A 21,196-nucleotide genomic window follows, 5' to 3' on the forward strand; every position below is an offset into this window, starting at 1 on the left:
ACAAACTTATTCCAAGTTGTTACCTGATTGCAAGTATAGTGTATAGATATGTCCACTTTTATTCAGTATCTCAATAGTCAAATAATTCTAGCAAAGCCTTTGGGTTTTTTTATGTGCTGGTATGAGGGCACATATGTTCTCATGAGTTATTTTGAAGACATGATTTTTTAAATTTTTTTCTGAATAGACAAATAGTTTAAAAGAGGAAAAGCATCAAGGAGGTAGCATGTCTTCATGGAGTGACTGTCTAGCATGCCCTTTCCCTGGATGCTGTTGGACACCCTAGCATTCTGCAGGTGGAGTTCCTTGACTATTAGTTTTAATTGTCAACTTGACAAAATCTAGCACTACCTTTGAAAGAAATCTCCATTAGAGATTTCCCAGGCCAATTTGTTTGTGGTTATATCTGTGACAGATTGTTTAAGTTGCTTTAATTGATGTGGGAAGAACCAGCCTGAAAGTGGGCAATACCTATACTTGGTTTGGTAGCCCTGGCCCATATATAAGACTTAAGGAAGTCAGCTGATGACTTATAAGGAATGCATTCATTTCTCTGTGCTCTTGAGTACAGATGTGATTTGGCCAACTGTCTCAAGTTCCTGATGCTGAGTTTCCAGAAATGATTGATTGAAACCTGGACTTGCACACCAACATAAACTCATGTTCCATAAGATGCTTACTGTCAGGGCATTTGATCACAAGAGCAAATGAGTGGAATAGGGCTGCTATGACAACCACCAAAACAAAGTCTGTTGAATTAGAGGAATCCCCAGGACCACTAGAGCAGTAAACATTAAGCAATGTTAAATTTAATCTGTAAAGCAAGGTTATATCATCAACAAAATCAAGTTAAAATCAATTTTTACCAAAAGCATGATATGAAATTGAGCTCCCACACACTCATACACACACCCACACACTCTCATGCACACACAAACAGGTATGGTAGTTGGTGTCCATAAATGTGACTTTAGTAGGAAATGACGTTTTTACAAATAGAAATAAGTTATGAGAAGTTGATGAAATAGGATGGACATCCATTTAGTAGAACTCTCAGGATGCTTAATCTGGATTATGAACTGGATTGGGTTGAGAAATTCCTGGAAAATATAAAAGCATACTCTTGTGTGACTGTTGGGTGTTTGCAGAAAGGAATAGATAACAGGGAAAGCACTTCATTAAACTATTGTGGCTTCCAATAAATAGATGAATGGCCAGACAGAACCAAAAATGAAAGCAAAGAGAAAATCATCTAGTATTCTTATTATTCTTCTTTGGTTCCTGGCTACCAAGAGGGGAGAAGACTGTGGATACTGATTGCTGCCATCTTGAAGTCATTGTGTCTCTTTGGGCCAAGCAGAGTGTATCCACCAAAGCTAAGGCTGAAACTCATAGAACTGGCAACCAAAAACAAACAATCTTTTCTTTTGAACAGTTTTTCTCCAATGTTTGTCACAGCAGCACAGATATGGCCAGCATAGTTGGTATTCGTCTGAAAGGAACAGAGACATGATGACTTCCTTCCAATACGGAGCTGTGTGGTGATGGAGGCATAGTCTGGAGTACTAATAGTCAAAGATGCAGAGGAATGATGGCAACACTCGATGTTAAGGAAAAATACCTTTCTCCTAAATCCTGTAGCGATATCAAAACCTTGAGGATATATAGGTGTTGAAATGCTAGAATCCGAAGATGAGAAAACTGTCACTTTCTGGCTTTAAGTCACCTATTTTAATGTGATTTATCACAACACTCTGATAAATTAATTGTTGAAAAACCACAGGTGCTGTCTTTCTCAAAAGCTTCTCTTTTTTTCCCTATATGATGACATATTTTGCCATTGAAGGCTATACTTATATTGGGATATCTTCATACTTTCTTGCCTCGCAATTTAGCTTCCAGATGAGCTAAGTTCTTTTTGCCCATGACCTTACAACGGAATAGGACTCAGGGGAGGTAATTTCTTCTCCAGGAAAACTGCCTTCCCTGGTTTACCTCTGTGTAACCTCTCCCTCATTTTGAGCCGGAAGGAAGTTACTATCCAGCGAGTGACTCACAGCAGTAAATGAGCAAGGAATATCTTAAACCTTCTCTCTTTTTCTCAAGACACTGAAATGACTCCAAAGAATTAAAATGATTTCCAAAGGAAAACATTTCTCTCTGGGAATGTATGTCAGGAAAGAAGCCAAGAGAATAGAAATTAGGTAACAATTTCTATCTATCCCCCAAAACATACCCATTATCTATGATGTGACTATGAAATAAAGAGTTGACAATCTATTTGGTTGCATCTTTCTCTCTGTCTACTAAATAAACAAAGCCCTTCCTCCAAGTTAGTTAAAGGAGGCTTGTAAAAATCTACTAGTAACTGTTCTCAACCAGTGGGTCATGTCCCCTTTGGGGAAGGAATGACCCTTTTTAACAGGGTCACTTAACAGTAACAGATACCCTGCAGATCAGACATTTACACTGAGATTCATATGAGTAACAAAATAACAACTTTGTAGTAGCAATGGTTGGGTTTCATCACAACATGGAGAACTGTGTTAAAGGGTCACAGCATTAGGAAGGCTGAGAATCACTATGTGAAGGCATTCTAATGTCAAAAAATCCAGCATGCATGCTTTGAAAATTGTATGAGATAACTTATAATATCAAAATGGGTTAAATAAGAGCTTTAATGGTTTATCACCTTTGCCTCACTCTGTGCTGTTGGCTTTCATACAGACTTCTCAGTTTTTGAATGTGACTCTTCTTTTAAAATTTGGAGAAATAGGTATGGATCTACTCCTGAAAAGAAATGTTTTTAAAGTGACAATTTTTAAAATATTTATTTTTCTTTTATGTGCATTGGTGTTTTCCCTGCCTGCATGTCTCTGTGAGAGGGTGTCAGATTGCCTGAAACGGGAACCATAGACAATTGAAAGCTCTCATGAGGATGCTGGGAATTGAACCCAGGTCTTTTGGAAGAGAGGCAACTGCTCAAAACCACTGAGCCATCTCTTCAGGGCCATTGAAAGATTTGTAAATACTTTTAAGTTTAAATTTAATCTGTCAGTAATTACGTTACTTATGGTGCTTCATATTTGCAACAATTGGGATTAACCCTCTTCTTATAAGAATAAATGTAATTTTTTTAAGTTACTAAACATGCAAGTAACATCATACAGAGTTAGCAGGATATGTATGCATGTATGTATTTGTCTGTCTATGTATGTATGATAGCAACTGAAGTGAAAGAGGCCATGAGTTTGGAAGAGGATAGGGTTATAGTTTGGCAGGAAGAAAGGAAAGCTAGAAATTATAGGGTTATATTACAGACTCAAAACCTTTTAAAGTTACTGGGAAGAAATTTCAGGTTCCCAAGGAGCTAGAGTTCGGTCTAGACAGTCGTTTCATGTTTGTATTTAAAATGATATTGTGAAAGATTTTTCTACTACATGGATTCTAGAATTAGTGGACTATTAAAAAATACATATTTATATTGACTGACTTTTATTTTCATAAATATATCTGACTCATATGGGGGGAGACAAGGAGAAAATGGGAGAAGGTCTGGGAAGGAGAACTGGGTTTGGAATGTAAAATGAAATTTAATAAATAAAAATATAGAAAAATAATATAAAAAAACATTTGTATATATGAAGAACTAAAATGGAATTATTTTTGGTAACTGGGTGTTAATTTAAAAAATACTGCTATTTTTATTAGATTCTCTTAGCAAAAAAAAATCACTGGATGAAGAAATAATTCAATCACAATTTCATAGCTTAAGGTAAATTGAAATACTAATCTGCTTTTTAATTGAAACCTTAAGCAGGAAACAGACATATTTTTGAGCCCAGTTTTCTTGTGGGAATTCTGTAATAGTTCTTCTTTTAGGTGCTTCTGTGAGCTATTTTTTCTAAAAAAATCAAAATGCATTGTATTTGCTGTGTTATTATTTTTAAGTCCCACAGCTTCATGTCTCACCATTGCTTTAGTCAGAGAACCATTTAGTTAATGAGATAGGAACTATAACAGACTTAAGTAATAACTTCTAGAAAATACATTATTATATGAATTTCTAATTGCTTCACTTGTATCTCTATGCTTCGTGAAATGTGTGGAAAGGAAGACAGTGAAAGGGAGAAAGAGAAGAAGAAAAGGAAGCAGATACTAAGAACGGTGACGTTGTCTGCAGCTGTTTAGTTGTTTACTGAATACCAGTTTCCAGATGGAAGAATTAGATAAGAGATGCAGAACAGGTGTCACAGGAGGAAAAGGGTGACCATCCAATCCCATGGGTCTGATTTACTTATAATTATCATATTTCCAAATCATTTTATTAGTTAACTTTTACAAATGCAGCATAACACACACACAAATATACACACATCACATACACACAGAAATAAAACAAAATGGAACAAAATTATACTTTTTAATTTGTATGTAATTATTGACTATAATAGATAAGAAACATCCTTTCTCCCCAAATCCTCAAAGTTATAATTTTTGCTGATTCTTTGAAAGAAAGTCACTGCTCCTGTGTAGCCTGTGATTTATAGGCAGTAGGAAAGCACTTTGTATTTAGATGTTGGATGAAATTAACCAGGGTACCAAATTCTAACAATATTTATTCATATATTCTTAGAATATAATGATTTTCCTGTAACAATTTCAAATGTCTTTCTATTTCATGCCTTTAGTTTTTATTTGTTTCTACATGAAAACTTTTTAAGATTTTCTGGTTTCGATTGAATTTCAAGAAACTCCACCATGAGAATGATGCACATCCTGTTTATCTCTTCGGTCAAGAAATGCACTTAAAATATATTGGCTTCAGTGCTTAGGCTTTATAGAAAACTGCGTTTTAATGCCTTATAAAATTTTTGACCTTGAGTTTCTACAGTTCATAATAAGATAATGCTTTCAAAAATATTCACTCAAACATGTAATCAGGACCAATTCTTTTTTTTTTTTAACTAGTCAAGGTTATGACTGTTGAACTGTTTCACATAATGACGGGAACCTGAAGTTTGCTTATGATATTGAAATGGATTGGATAAGATTACCGGAATTAGACCCTTTAAGGAATTTATCTGGTAAATTTATCAGATAAATTTATCTCATTCCCCAAGCATTTTTGTGTCACAGATTCGTTTAAAAACAAGCGCCTGGCTTGTGTCAGCTATGCGGTCTGTGGAAATTGCATCGGTTGCTGTTGTCTCACCAACTACTCATGTAACAGGAAGTCCACTGACCTGGCTGTAACATTACTGCACTCCCTATTCCTTTGAAGGTGAGCGCTCCTGGTAGAAACCAGGGTAACTAAAGCCACTATATTCACTTTGCTCCTCCAGCCAAACCCTTTCTCCTTGCTGAGTTCTCACACTCAGAATTTCTCTGAGTAATGAATAAAACTTTTATTTGCCTTTCCCACAACTTGCCTCCAACACCCCTCTAATTATCTTGTTTCCTTCCCCCATAATTAGTCCTAATAATTTTATTTCAGGGAGATACATTTATGCTTGGCTTATAGAAAAGAATCTATATCATCAAACAGTAGTTCACTGTATATTATAACACATATTGTTAGCACTGCAAACTTTTATGGATTTGTTCGCCCGCACTTCTCCAAGGAAGAACTTGGAAATGGTCTTGTATGTATTCATTATGAGAGACGTTGCTTTGAGAGCAAAATGCTTTGGGGAATGTTTGATGAATTTACTTCTGAAGTAGTATTTTCCTATATACTTTGAGCAATGTTTGTTGATTTAAAAATATATAGGATTTTAAATTTATTAAATGAATGTGATTGTGCATATATAGTATGCATATATGTCATTTTAAATAATTTGATATGGTGTTCATTTTTATAGAACATCCAGCTACCAAGTAGATGTCACACAAAATTATAGTGCCTTTCAGAGATATCTTAAGACTCATCTTTACATAGAACCAAAATAGATATTAATGTATTAAAGTTAAATGTCTTTGTTCTAAGAAATTCCATATAAATTTGTTTAACTCTAATACTGTGTGTCTCGGATTTGTATGATAATTATAGTCCTGTTAACAGAAAGGATTAGAAAGAGTAGCTTGGGATTGAAGGAGATTTCTCAGTGAGCAGAACCCTTGCTACACAAGTCTGACTACCTGAATTTGGAGCTCCAGCCTGCTCTGTGTTAACTGATCTCTTACTTTTGCTTCTTTCAAACTTGATAAACTCACTCATTTGAGAATGAAGGCACAGGTAAGGCAGACCAGGTCATTCTTTAGACAGTACAGAACAATCACAAGTGCTGGCAATGATGCGACAAGGGGTAGGTAATCTGTGTACACTGCTGATAGCAGAGCAGATTATCACGAGTTTAATGGAAAATGTTCACAAACTTAGAGTTACCATAGAATTTAGTAGCCCCACTTTGCTTTAATGTAAGGGAAGTGATGGGCTAGAGAGATGGCTTAGTGGTTAAGAGTACGCATTGCTCTTCTAAAGGTCCTGAGTTCAATTCCCAGAACCCTCATGGCAGGTCACAACTGTCTGATGTCATCTTGTAGTGTCCAGATGTACATGCAGTCAAAGTACCCATATACATAAATAAACATGAAAACACAGAAAGTGAACTTTGTATCTTAAGATATCTGCACTCCCATGTTCATTAAATAGGAAATCAGAAGACCCAACTTAAGAATGAGCCTGATTGTTCTCCTGTGATTAATCACATACGAAATGAGTTAGCAATATCTATATTACATCTGCTATCTATACGTCATCTATCTGCAGAGTGAAGAATAAAATATGTATCTTTTAAGAAAAGGAGAAGTTCATTTCTTACAATATTGATAAACACAGAAGATTTATTCTAAGGGAAATAACTCAAACACAGAGAAATAAATACTATGTGGTCTCACTCAAGGTACAACCTAGAAAATTATTCAGATTGGAAGCACAGTGCAATATTCGGTGGGAAATACAGTACAAAAGTTACCAACTAATTATTCAGTACAAAAATTCAGTTAGCAGAGAGACTAAGATCTGGTTTATAATGTACAGCATCATGACTCCAGATAATGATGTTTTATGCACATTTTAAATTTCTGAAAAATTTGTACTAAATGCCTCCTAGTACCCAATCATAACCATGGTAGGAGATGACTGTAATGATTAGCTTGGTGAGACATCATTTCAAACATACACAAATATCAAAGTACTGCTTTGTACTATAATAGATAAAGGTTTTTTTCAACTATGTCTCAATCTAAAGAATACCAGGGATTAAAAGCAATTAAACAAAGAAAGTGCAGGCAAGAATATAAGCTTCATCTGATTCATGAATAAAAACTAATGAAAAAAAAGAAAATATTAGCTATGCATTACTTCTCATTCTTTTCCCCAACTGTAAAATTTCTGTAGGGATTTTCTCACCCACTGAACTTTGTTTTCTTCTACTTACCTGTGCTCTCAGAGCACACCCTGCATGGCTGACGGTGTATGTTCACTTTCAATTGCCACTGTGTATCTCTCTCATTGTCTTATTCTCTTATCAAGATCTATTGCTCGTGCTCATTCAGTAGATATCGAACCAAGGGAAGGCAAAAGAATGATAAAAATGAAGCAAAAATAAGAAACGGAGAAAGAGAGAAGAGTAGCACATTTTGTGAGGAAGACCCCTGAAAGGAAGATCAGTCTATCTGCCAGTGACCACCTGGAAAGGCAATCAGGTGCCATTCGCTTACCAGAGAAAATGGCAGGCAATGCGGTCACATATGAAGCTGGGATGTGAGTGAAACAAAAGGCAAATAAAACTTCATTACTCTGGAAAATTCTCTATTGATTATACCCATCAATAAAATAAAATAAAAAGAGCGTGCACTCTTAATCCATGCCCATAGTTATTATTCTATATGCTGATGCAGATGTTGCTCGGAAATTCACTTCCCCAAGTGTGAAAGTTTTTCTTGAGTTCCATATGCAGCAGAGCATTGAAATATTCAGTCAACTCCAAGTCATTCCAACAAAAGTCATATTTGTTATACAACCAAAGTTACATACAAATCAGTGTACAACTCCCATTACCCAATTATGAACTAAACACTGTACACATCACACAATTTCTAAGGTTGTGGAAAATCTAGGTATTTTATTTTAAATGTATATTTTTGTTGAAAATAGAATCTCTTATACAATACATCCTAACCACATTTTCCCTTTTCCCCACTCCTCCTGGCTTACCACCATCAAACTCCCTCTTTCCTCAGATCCATTCCCTCTCTGTTTCCTCTTCAAAAATAGCAGGCCTCCAATAGACAACAAGCAAACAGGATTAATCCAGATGCAACAAGACAAGGAGAAAGCCCACTTATGGAGTCTGGACAAGGCAATCTCATAAGAAAAGAGCCCCAAGAGTAGGCAAAAGAGTCAAAGACACACCTGCTCCCACTGTAAGAACCCCACAAAAACCATTAAGCTAACCACCATTTCACATATGCAGAGAACCTGGAGCAGACCCATGCTGGCCGGTTGCTTGCTGCTTCACTGTCTGTATGCCCATGTGTGACTACTTAGTTGATTCAGTGGGTCATGTTCTCCTGGTGTCCTCCATAACTCTGACTCCTACAATCTTTCCTCTCCTTCCTCATCAGGGTTCCTGATTCATGTGGGGAGTTCTCTGTGTAGATCTCCAATTTAGACTCTCTTCATTATGTCTGGATCTGGGTCTCTGCACCCCTCGCATATGGTGCTGAAGGAAACCTCTCAGATGATGACTGGACAAGGCATCTATCTTAGGTCTCAGTACTATTCAGCCTCCAGTTCCTGGGCATCTAGGCAATATTGGACATGAACTCTCTCTCTCTTTGTATAGCCCTCAAGTTAATAAACCAACATTGATGGGCCACTCCCACAAGCTTTGTACAAACGTTCAATTTTGTCATTGTGCTAGAATACTGCATCTCAAAGTATGCTTTTTACTTTGTATTAACAATATTCCCCTTTTTGCAATTGCTGTGCTGTTTGCATTCATTGATGTTTTTTGCTGTGTGATCTGCCATGAAGCAATAGAGACTTAACATTTCTGTGTACAAATAGAAAAGCAAGACAGTTATAAGTAAATAACTTGAGAAGCAAATCTTTCTGCATTATATGTATCTGTATGCCTCCTGCATCCCAATGGTGAATCCCATTAAAACAGATTCACATGTAGGAGGGACGGCTTACATGAGAGAAATGCTCTCGTAATTGCACTCTGTAAGTTATAGTGCACGGCAGAGCAGGGAGAGAATCAAGCTGCAACATGAAAGTCGTAAAACTCTCACGAGACGAAAAAATATAATAATAAAAGTAAGCATAGCATATGAAAGTTTTGTGTCTTCTCACTTTGTATCCCCAGGAAAGGAGAGAGTGAAGGACATCTCCTTTGGCAATTGTTGACATTTAAAGGGTGCAAAAGCTGTCCGTATTATTTATGGCCAGTTTATATCTCTTTTACATCCAAAAATTTATTTTGCTTCTACTCTTAGTGACAGAGAGGAAGGGACATTTGAGCAGGGGGCTTAAGTTGCCATAAAATGTCTTTATTTTACTGGAACTCTATGAAATGCACGCCATAAAAATTTTCTGTATTGAATTTAAATTTCTCCCCAGCTTAATGTTTACTAGACAGCAAATAAAATAAATCACTGATTTTATTCAATCACTTCTTTGACACATTTACCATAACTGTAAATTTGTCCAATAAATTTAGATAGAAACCTGAATAAGTACTTGTGATTGCCAAAATTGAAATACTTAAACAAGTAAAAGCTTGGAGACATTGAAAGTCCTTCGAAATAGCACATCATGTAACAATGAAGTTTTTATTGAGATAATACAGATTAAAACATATTTTAAAGGAATTGAAACAATTATACTTAACTTAACCACTTACAGAAAATCCTAGAATGGATGCTTGTGCTTTTTAAGGCATGGCATATTTTTTTTTCTTTCCGATAGAGCAATATATATAAGCAAAATAAAATGTGAAGTCACCTTGTAAATGATGTTACTAGAACTTAATATAGAAAATATTTTTATTTGTATAATTTATCTTGATCTTTCTGAATCCCAGTGCAAGAGCAACACTGACATACAATTAGGTTTACAGGAGGAAAAAAAAGTAGATTCTATTTCTTTAACAGATAAATTAAAAATTACCTTAGTGTCATTATGTCTATTTAAACATCTCTGTGCATCTGTTTTGTCCTAATTAATTTTCTATTGGCATGATAACACCATAAAAATTCACATTGGGCAAGAGGATTATTTAGGTTTATAGTTGTAGTCCATTACTACATGAAGTCAGCAGGAACTCGGGGAAGAAACCTGGAGGCAAGATCAGGAATAGAGGCCACCAAAAAAAGCAGCTTACTGGCTTGCTTTCCGAGGCTTGCTCAGATTGCTTTCACATAAACCCAACACTACCTGCCAAGGGATGGCACTGCCCACAGAGAGAAGGCATTTTCACATCAATAATCAATCAAGAAAATGCCTCCACAGACATTTTATTTTTTCAGTTAAGGTTACCTCTCATAAATGACCCTAGTTTGTGTCAAGATCAAAGAAAACAACAACAACAAGAAACCAACTAAACTGGACACCCGTTTATCTACATTATTTTTAATATTTGTGATTTTTCTTGCACTGTATCTTTTTTCTCCACCCTGTCATTAAAATTTTTACTTTTCATATTATTTTATTTTATTGGTCAGGATTTCTCATTCCACTCTTTCAGAATGGCTAGGACTCACTGTTTTAGCAAAGGCTTATCTTAATCATTTGACAATTCTCTTCGTTCAGTCTTCCTGTTCACCACTTTCTCCTAACCCTCAGCTGCATGCAAATAGTCCTGGGTGCTTTCTCGTTCATATATGAGATGGATATTTAAGATGAGGACTATTCAGTGGCACTGAGTGTGGCTTTTCAGTGATGCAGCTGCCCATGAGTTACCTATGTTCCTATAAATTAATTCTCAATCTTGTTATTGTCTCTCAGGTCCTTTACTGTTCAATCATAATTTTGTCTGTAATCATACTTAGGCAAAATTGTTCATTCCTGATGGAATCTAAGCTTAAAATATGTGCTTATTTTTTTCTTTTGGCATTTGTTTCTGAAAACACTTTTATCACATAAACTTATTTTAAATAGCTTAGTATTCTTTTCTCACGTCAATCTGTCATTTAATCTGGAGGTTTTACTGAAGAATATTTGATGTGGAAAATAAATTGCTTTTTATTCTCATATTTGTCTGAATCAGATGTTGGCACCTTTATTGTTACACTGTAACAGTATATTATGTCTTATCCATTCCCCTGTGTAGTAATAATGGGTGGTGGGGATGCATCCCCAGCACCCCAGCTGCCTGGCTAGCTTATGCCCGAAATAACAACACACAAACTGTATTCATTTAATCACTGCTTGGCCCATTTCTATCTAGCCTCTTCTAGGCTAATTCTCACATATTAATTTAGCCCATTTCTAATCATCTGTGTAGCGCCCCTAGGTGCGCTTACCGGGAAGATTCTAGCCTATGTCCATCCTGGGTTGGAGCTTCATCGCGTGCGTCTGCCTGGGAGTTGGGAGCATGGCGTCTCTCTGAGGCGTCTTCTCCTGAGAGGAGAGCTGTGGAGTCTGAGCTCACTTCCTCTTCCTCCCAGCGTTCTGTTCTGTTTACTCCTACCACCTATCTTCTAACCAATGAGGGCCAAACAGTTTCTTTTTATTTAACCAATGACCTTCCTCCATCACCCATGCTGATGAATCTTTTTCAATTTTCATTTATTTTGAATAAAGTTGCTAGGAGGATCTTGTGAAAGTCTTTTTATTAGCCCATAATTTCATGTCTCTAGGAGGAACTCCTAGAATATGAATTTCTATTAAATTTAAATTTTCAAAGAACTATATAGTACCTTTGCAAAGTTTCCAAAGAAAACACAAAAGGGCAGTTTTCTTATTGAGGAAAAACCCAATAAGGACAAACCAGAAGACAAAAGAATGGACACAGGTTTATTATGCACATCAGTGAAAGAAAGCACTGGAATTAATAGGAACACCGGTGCCATCCTTTAAAAAAGGAAACATGCACAATTGTCCAATGGTCTTATGCATATTCATATGGAAAGTCTCCTTGTGTGAGAGTCTGTTTGTAAGCATACTGAACATGTCGTTAGTTCACGATAAAAAGATATTGGACAATTTCCTGGGTACATTTATCCCTAAATCAGGGAACACATATTAGGAAGGTAGAAATGGCAGGCAAGAGTATTTCTGTATATGCTTAGCTTCTGTCTTAAAAATGGCCAACATGAATAATTTTAGACATGTTTAACCTGCCTTTAAAAGATGGCAGAGAAAAATACTCCTAGACATGTTCAGAATTACATTTTTTTTCTCAAAAGATTTTAGTTAAAGGCAAAGAAAATAAAGCTTTAAAACTACATCAATATGGAGTGTGTTTTGAAGAGTACCTGCCTTACATAACTTCAGTCACAATATGTTCCAGCATTTCTGAGTGTTAAGTATACCAGACCCTTACAAACACTTTGGATATTAGCTGTTCTGTTGGCTGGGAACTCATACCTTCTTCCTAGCTTCATGTTTCTTTCTTTGCTTTTTATTTATTAACCCTACAATTTCCAATTAGTGCTACCCATATGTGCATGGGTATGCGTCCATCCTCTAGGACATTGGCAGTTTTCCAAAGTGCATTTTCATTTAAAGGAGGAACTCACACTCCTTAGTAGCCATTATCTGGAACTAGCTCTGCAGAAAAGGTTAGAGGATTAGAAGCTCCATCCTACTCCATGCTGGCATTTTTAATTTACTTGATCTTGCTCAGATCTTTTGCAGGTAACTACAGGTGCTGTGAATCCATGCATGAAGCAACCATGCCATTTCTAGAGGCTAGCCTTTCACAGCATTCCATTTCCTCTTCCAGTTCCCATTCTTTTCACCCCTATTTCATGATGTTCTTGAGGCCTGGGGATGACTGTTGAAATGGATGTTTGTTTTATCTAGAGCTGAAAACTTATAGCCCTTTATTCTCATTTATGCATTAACTACTATCCTCTGCACTAAGAAGCTCTTCTGTAAGTTAAGAACAACACAAATCAATAGATAGGCGTATAAAGACTTATTTATCCAGATTGGAATAAGATCCTCGAAATTCCTTTGCGAAGTCAGAATCTTTACTTGTAAATCCAGTGTGTGCATGTATGCGTGTGTGTGTGTGTGTGTGTGTGTGTGTGTGTGTGTGTGTGTGTAGGCAGAGTTTTCCTGTCCTACTAGTTGTGTCAAATAACTTACACAAAGATGTAATATTAATTATTAATCCTAGGTCTATAGCTCAGGTGTATTACTAACTAGAATTAACAAATTAACTCACCCATTTCTATTAATCTATATTCTGTCACTCTCCTAAACATATTTGTTTGCACCAACTACATAAAGTTGTGCTTGACCACATGTAGGAAAGAGGTACTTAGGCAGGGACTACATCAGGATGTGTGTTCGCCCCTGATTATACCTGATGGGGAATGCATTGAATTATAGATTCTGTCCTTTTAAGCCCTTGCAAAATGTGACCATGACCGTTTGTTATTTCTCAAGTATTAGAACTCCCAGGATTTCCCAAAGTTATCTTGTCTGGGGACGGGTGGGGCTTACAGATTAAATTTGGCTCTTACACTCACCAATTCATCAGCATTAGCTCACTAGAAAGCTCCATGTTCTTCCTATCAGCACCTTCTCAGCACTGGGATAACGAGCACAAACCATAGCAAACATTTATCGACTGAGCAATCTTCTTGACCCTGTGCATTTTGTTTTAAGAGAACAGGGCTCCTAAGACTTTCCCTTTCTTCCCATGAAAGGAATAGATTTTTTAAAAAACGGAATGTATTTTCCTGGTAGGTACTAAGACAGATGTGTGAAAAATGATACCATTTTCCAAAGTTCCTTGTGCATCTTCCCTTTGCTAACAGACCTGTAAGGCAGCTGCTTATTCGGGAGCTGTAACTTCTGAAGAGAAGACAGAAGCCAAGCAAGTCCTGGGAGTCTCTACACATCAGTTGTTTCCAGCAGGACTTCGTTCCCTAGGCGGAGACAAATGCTAATTAAAGAAACAGTGGGAAGCTCAGTCACACTGAATAAGTAAATGCAACCAGTTAGGAAATGCTTTTCTTGACAGAGCGTGATGTGGAACTTAGGTGGAGATGCCATAATACCTAAAGTGACTTTAGTAATAAGAAATACTCCTGGAAGGTTGCAGGCAAGAAAGCTTTCTGTGTAACAGTCTCAGGATGACAAAAGCATCCAGAAGGAGAGTTGTCAGGCAGCTACTGGTGTCAGTGAACAAGGGAGATGTATAAAGAAGCAACCCAAGAGAATAGTTCTCTACCGACATAAGATATAATAATGTAAGGGTGGTCTAACGCCAGAGCTGTGACTACGACATGAAGACACAGAGTATTCACGGGCAATCTATTGTTGGTCAGTTCCCTACTTTGTGGTAATGCACTATCACTGAGCAATAAACCACCGAGGCTGGTAGAATAAAACAATATAAGGCTATGGCTATGGTTATTTCAATACAAAATTTGAGTGAATCAAAGATAAAAAAAAAACAATGTGTTAATCACACAAACCAAATACCTAGTAGTGATTATATTAGATTTCATGTTCTATTATTAGATTTTTAGAACACTATTCTTATGTTTTTCTATTGACCTCTGTCTGTTAATATTTAATGCAAGTATAATTATTGCATGTACATTAATTTTTCAATAATTAAAAGTTCTACAATGAAAAGCCATTGCCATAATTTGGGGTATATGATCAATCATTTCTAAGTTAATGACAGTAACCATACTCAAAATATGTAATGGAGTCAATGGCATAAGTGACATGGCCGATTTAGGGTGTGGAAGAGATGATTCTTTGAGAAGGAGTCTAGATTTTGTTGCCAAAAAATAGAATTGGGAGATTCAAGTCCTACAAAAGTATCAAGGACCTGTTATTACTCAGAACTGTTCCTCAGCAACAGAAAATGGTATACATACTGTAATAGTTGGGACCACACAAGTCGAAATGGGTGCTGGTATTTTAAAAGACAGATGCTGACACACTAAGATAAAAATGCTTTCTTCAAATTAAAATTTATTAACATACATGAATGACCTGTCTATACCTGCATAAATATTTTAATATTATGTCACTGTGCCAAATGCTTCAAGTCTCAAATGACCCAGAGGACATTCCTGGCATAGGCTTCCCTTGTATTATCATCTAATTTTTCGCTTTACTAATATTACTTAAGAACCCCCACTCAGTTGTGAGTAGGATAGCTCTATTTTGCTTTAGACAGTCTCAAGCCAAAATGTGTTATAACACTTGAATTATACTTTTTAAACTCATTTCAGGTTCAATTCTTTTGTTTGGTCTTTCATTTCTGATATCTATCTGATGAAAAATTTTTGCCTAAGCTTATTCAATGAACCACACATTCATTCCAGTAGATGCAAACTTACATCCCCTTCCTTTTCTATGAACAAAAGATTTTTCTCTGAACTAATACACAGACTTCTTTGTATTTATTATGAGGCATGAGGCCCAGGCTGGTCTTGAACATATACTGTAGAAAAGCTAGCTTTGAACCTGTAATCATCCTGCCTTAGCCTCCTGGAGAGTTAGATACCAAGAGTTATAATCCTATACACTACACATGGATAAATGGAAGTATTTATTTTTACCTAGATTCATTATTCTTAATTCATTAGTTTTGATCTTCCAGAATTCAGAAGACACGTAAACTCAGAGGTCTCAAAATGTAATTTTAAGAAAGACTTACAATGAAATAGAAAAGAAAAGAAATAAAAGAAAGAAGCTAACTTGTAGTATTGAGGAGCGGGCTGCGTCCTGCCGCCTAGCTAGCTTAGCCCCTAAAATAACCACATAGAAATAACTGGACTTGCTGAACATAGCGGACAATGAGGACTACTGAGAACTCAAGAACAATGGCAATGGGTTTTTGATCCTACTGCACATACTGGCTTTGTGGGAGCCTAGGCAGTTTGGATGCTCACCTTACTAAACCTGGATGGAGGTGGGCGGTCCTTGGACTTCCCACAGGTCAGGGAACCCTGATTGCTCTTTGAGCTGATGAGGGAGGGGGACTTGATCGGGGGAGGGAAAGGGAAATGGGAGGCGGTGGTGGGGAGGAGGCAGAAATCCTTAATGAATAAATAAAAATTTAAAAAAAGAAATGGTATCAATTAAATCTCTAGCCTCTTATTGCTGAAAGTTGAGGGTCATCATACAGTCTACTACAAACACCTCATTGTTAGTTCAATAACAGCAAATTAGTTCTAGAGTTATACTGGGAATCACTAAATTCCATCAAATATATGTTTTATGTAGAATCTGCCGAGAATATAGTTGACATATGGAGAGCGGTAGGATCTTAGACAATAAGTTTGCCACCAATTGACTTTTTCACTATTTTAATTGTGAAATTATTTATAAATTAATAAATAGAGCATGTGTCTTGCCTTTGCTGCTCAGGCTGTATTTTTTAATTTTACCAGTAGCAACAATTATATTCTCAGAAGACTATATTAATCTTCAAAGTCAAAAGTGCTACAAATTTTAAGCAGAAAATAAGATTTTATTGCTTTCACACTTATATGTGTATCTGTGTAATTCGTTGCTTCTTTATGTTTTAGCATAACATTTTTATCATGTTACTATAAGACCACAGTGCTAAAACACTATCTCCTTTTAAAAATATTTTATTACACTTACTTAGTGGGTGTACATGTGTCTCTATGTGGGAACAGCTGTGTCAGTTAATACGTCGAGAGGTCAAATAACTCGCGGAAGTCAGTTTCCCTCATTTTATCATGTGGATTCTAGGGACAAAACTCAAGTTATCGGGATTGGTGACAGGTGCCTTTACCTGCAGCAACAACTCACTGACCTTGAAATAGTATTTTCTTTGGGATCGGCATAAGAAAAATTTTTCTTCCTTCTAGGTTACCTCACTGCATAATTTTTGGTCATAGGAATTTACAAGGGTTTCTTTGTGATTTTAATCTAGAAATATTTTCTATTTTCCAAATAATGTACTAAAACCCACCATAAATTTTGTTGTTCTTATTGTTTATGACATCTTTTTTAGTTAGTCTAACTTACAGGTTTGGTTTTCTCTAGCGTATTTTCTTTCTGTCATGTTTGAAATTTGTGAGAATCAATAATCCCCCCTCAATAATATACAAAAGGCATATGAAGTGAATATCTGCTCAAGAGTACCAAAATGTCTGTCTGAATCATCTCTTCATTGCATTGAGATGCTCTAGCTTTATATACTATGTATTTTGAACTATTGTCACCATGCAAGGGTTTTATCACTAGAATACTGTTTCTTTCAATTTTGTTTGCTGTATTGGTGTTAATTTTATACATCATGTGATCTTAAACTGCTAGACTTCATCAAGGCAAAATGTGTTAGGTATGCCAACATATGATCCATATGCATAAAACATGAGAAATCACAAAACAGATGTGCGTAGGGTTAGATGTCACAAGATTCTTTTCCACAAGCAAACAGCAATTCTGATAAGTCCCCTGTGTACAGTTCCTCTTAGGAAAGAGATGGTACATCTGTAACTGTATTTGGCACTTATGGGAGTATATACCTGACAAGAGAGGTCTTGAAGCAAACCAAAGACACTACTTGAATTTATTATCATATATTATATATATGATAACTGGAAGATCTTCCACTGAACAGTTCTGTCTCAGAGTTTTTAAACTTTCTTCCTCCTTTGCTATCTTCTCGCTACATGAGTTTTAAAATATTTTTATTTTGTAATAATGCCACTAACATTGACCTTTGAATCTTTAGCCCATCATATCTCAGTATAGTTAGTGATATTTTTGAAGGCCATTTTCACTGCACTATTTTAACTATATAAAAATGACTGCAGAAAGCAAGGTTACATGGGTTGTAGGTAATTTTAGTTTAAAGTCAAAATTTAAAATGTGTACATTGTATCCAAGCACGTGTTGAAGGAGTGAAAGCAAATTTTCGGTCTCTACAGGCTCTGCTGCTCTAGAAAAAGTTCTAGCTTAAGTGTTAATGTGTGTGTGTGTGTTCTTTGAGAATTGTGTACATGTGTACAATGCATTTTGATCATAAGTTCTTCTGTTCTGCCAGCATCTTCTAACAATCCCAGACCTCCTTGTGTTCTCTCCTTTATTCATAATCTCTTCCTTGTTTTTTCCCCTTTATGACAAGTCAAGGCATGGTTCAACAATAAAATCTTGGGAAAAAAATTCTGAATGCTTTTGAGAAAGCTCCAAGAACACAAGACCTAAATTATGTGACCTTAGTTCATTCAAATCCTACAATTGTTCTTATAATATGCTTTTGTGCTAATCTCACACATAGCAGATAAGAGTGAGTTTACTTCAAATTGTTCATAACAACTGTTTCTGTGGTTATCTGTTTATTTGCTTCTACAGAAAAACATGTTTTTGCTATGTGCAGTTTATCCACCACTTGTGGCTTTCCCGCCACAGGGGGTTTGCCCTTGTGATTAGACTCTTGACTCCTGTGACTCTTCTTATTCCCAGAATATGTATTGTCTGATGCTCTGAATTCAGTTGGCTATTACATGAGTTCACCTTGTTACTCTATTTTCCCAGGTCCCACCACCTCCAGAGTGGGACAGAAGTCGCGACTGAACAGATATTTGAAGTTACTGTGCTAAAAGAGTAGGGATCCTCACAAACGGAGCTGAGAATAATGGGACAGAATTCAGGGAAGGTTTTACCTTATGTTGAACTTGTGCATTGATTATTTTTTTTAAAAAAATAATAGCATAAGTATTAAAATCACATATGAGGTTGCTTGCAAATTGTTTATAAGTACAATTCTTGGTTTCCAGGAGAAGGAATCTGAATAAAGGAGTAATGTGACAAGGTAGGAAACAATATTAAAAAGGCACATAAATAAGGAGGGGGAAAGTCCCATTCAATTTTGAGTCACTTGGGATTTAATTCAGACTGTTATCGAAATGCTTAAGGAAGGTATTAATCACAAGGAAGAGACGAGTAATTCCTTTCATGAATATAAAATGGATGATCAAACATTAGGGGAGTCAAGTGGGTTGAAGGGGAGGGGAGAGGATGGTAGGGGAGCAGATAAAAATGTATAGCTAAATAAAATTATTAAAAAAATAAAAGAGTCAAAAAGATTGATTTTCCTTGTTCAATGCAAAATCAAAAATAAAACAGTGCCACTGATAACTATGTCAGTGACATCTCCCTCAGTTCCTTTAATGGGACCTCTTTTAAATATGTATCTTGTATTGTGTGAAAATGACCTTGAACCATGGGGTGAGAAATCGGATAATCAATATAATCTCAAATCTCCCAAATTCCCTGATGAAGATTTCGGAAAGCCTATGAAAATCATAACAAACATAGACAAATTAGGGCATGTTGGGGAAACAAAATTCATCTGCCACTTCCTCCCCATACTTCTAATGCACTAACTAATCTATTTAACACCCTAGAAGGAAAGATGGCATTGGACAGTCCTTGCATGTTGTTTCAAGAGGCAAGAAAAGAGCTGCGGTTTTTGAAGCCAGAATAAAAATAAACATGTATATCATGTGGATCCCTCACTGGCTTTAAACATATTTTTCCCACTAAATTTTCTCCTATAGGTTTTATAGCACAAGAGAATAAACTTTTGTAATTGATCTATTTACACCATAAGGCCCAGAAAATAATCTCCTTGCTCAATTAGTAATTAGGGGAGAACCTGATGCCAACATTTATTACAAAAAAATTGTTCAGGCTTCTCCCATTTCATAGGCAGATACTTATTGTTTTGATGGCTCATCTAATTGTAGAGGAGGGATTCATGGTCGAGATATTTGTCCATTATATTAATGAATGCTTCTTTTTCCTTGACCCAACAGGTAAAACTGGCTGCTCTGATTCATCTACTGTGGGTAGTTCATAAGCCCTTAAATATTGTTTCCAATTCTGTTTATGTTGTAGGATTATTTCCAGCCATAGAGACTACTTGAATTTCATCTTCCCATTCTGTTATGCTTTTATTACTATGTACACACTCTAACCTCAATGGTTTTGTTGCAGAAGGAAATAAACAAGCTGCAGCATTAAATTGCCATATTCTTATATCTCCAGAAAAAAGAAAAAAATGATGGGAAGGGATATGCATCTGTCATATCCTTGGAATCATTATGTGTTTTTCTTTAGTTCCTCTAGCTCAGAGTCATCAAGGATAATGGGGAGGCTGAAGAAACAGTGGAAGTCACCAGAAACTTAGCAAACCTTCAGCTCAAAAGCAAAAGGAGATACTGAGCATATATCATGAAAAGTCAAGTGTACCCACCTGTGACGAAGGTAAAGACCTACGTACCAAGGGAAAAGTTATTCTACAAAACACACAGAACCCTATGTCACCTGAAAATCTTTCTGGTTGTGCTAGCTGCGTTGACCTGTGCATCTGAAGTGAGTGCCTCTGAGTAGAATATTGATCTTATGTTCCTCATCCTCTTTACTTCAACTTGTAGATTGGAGTGATCCAACTCCTGGTATCTTTACTAACTGATTCTATATTTGTGCCTAGACCTTGGTACTATAGTAGTAATCACCCATTATCTGTGCTTTGGTTAATTGTGAGTCTCTAAGTTAACTGCCACTGATGACAAAACAACCTCTCTTATGAGGGCGGAGAGCTGCAGAAGTCTATGGGAATAAGAATAAGTATTAGGAGAGCAGTCTGTCACAATGCTCATTTAGTGAAGTAATGGTACCAGCTTCTTTCTTAGGGCATAAGACCTCTCTCCAGTTGTTGGTTCTTGGTCATGCTTATACTGCCAGGAATGTGTTTTCTCCCCTCTGGAGTAGGCCGTTATTCCTTTCAAAAAAATTTGTTATTACCTCCCACAACATTCATGCTTCTGTTGCTTAAATGGGCACATCTTTCTAGGCTGGTTACTTAGTGACTCATAGAAGTCATATCTTGGCAAGACTGTTAATGGCATTTCTTTTGAGAAGAATTCATAGTACATTTTAGTACTATGAATACCCCTGGAGAGAATGACTGCAGGCAAGGACCAGCCTACTTCTGCCATA

Source organism: Microtus oregoni, unplaced genomic scaffold (genome assembly GCF_018167655.1).
Source record: "Microtus oregoni isolate MIOR12 unplaced genomic scaffold, Mior012 000001F_ref0000356, whole genome shotgun sequence".
Lineage (NCBI taxonomy): Eukaryota > Metazoa > Chordata > Mammalia > Rodentia > Cricetidae > Microtus > Microtus oregoni.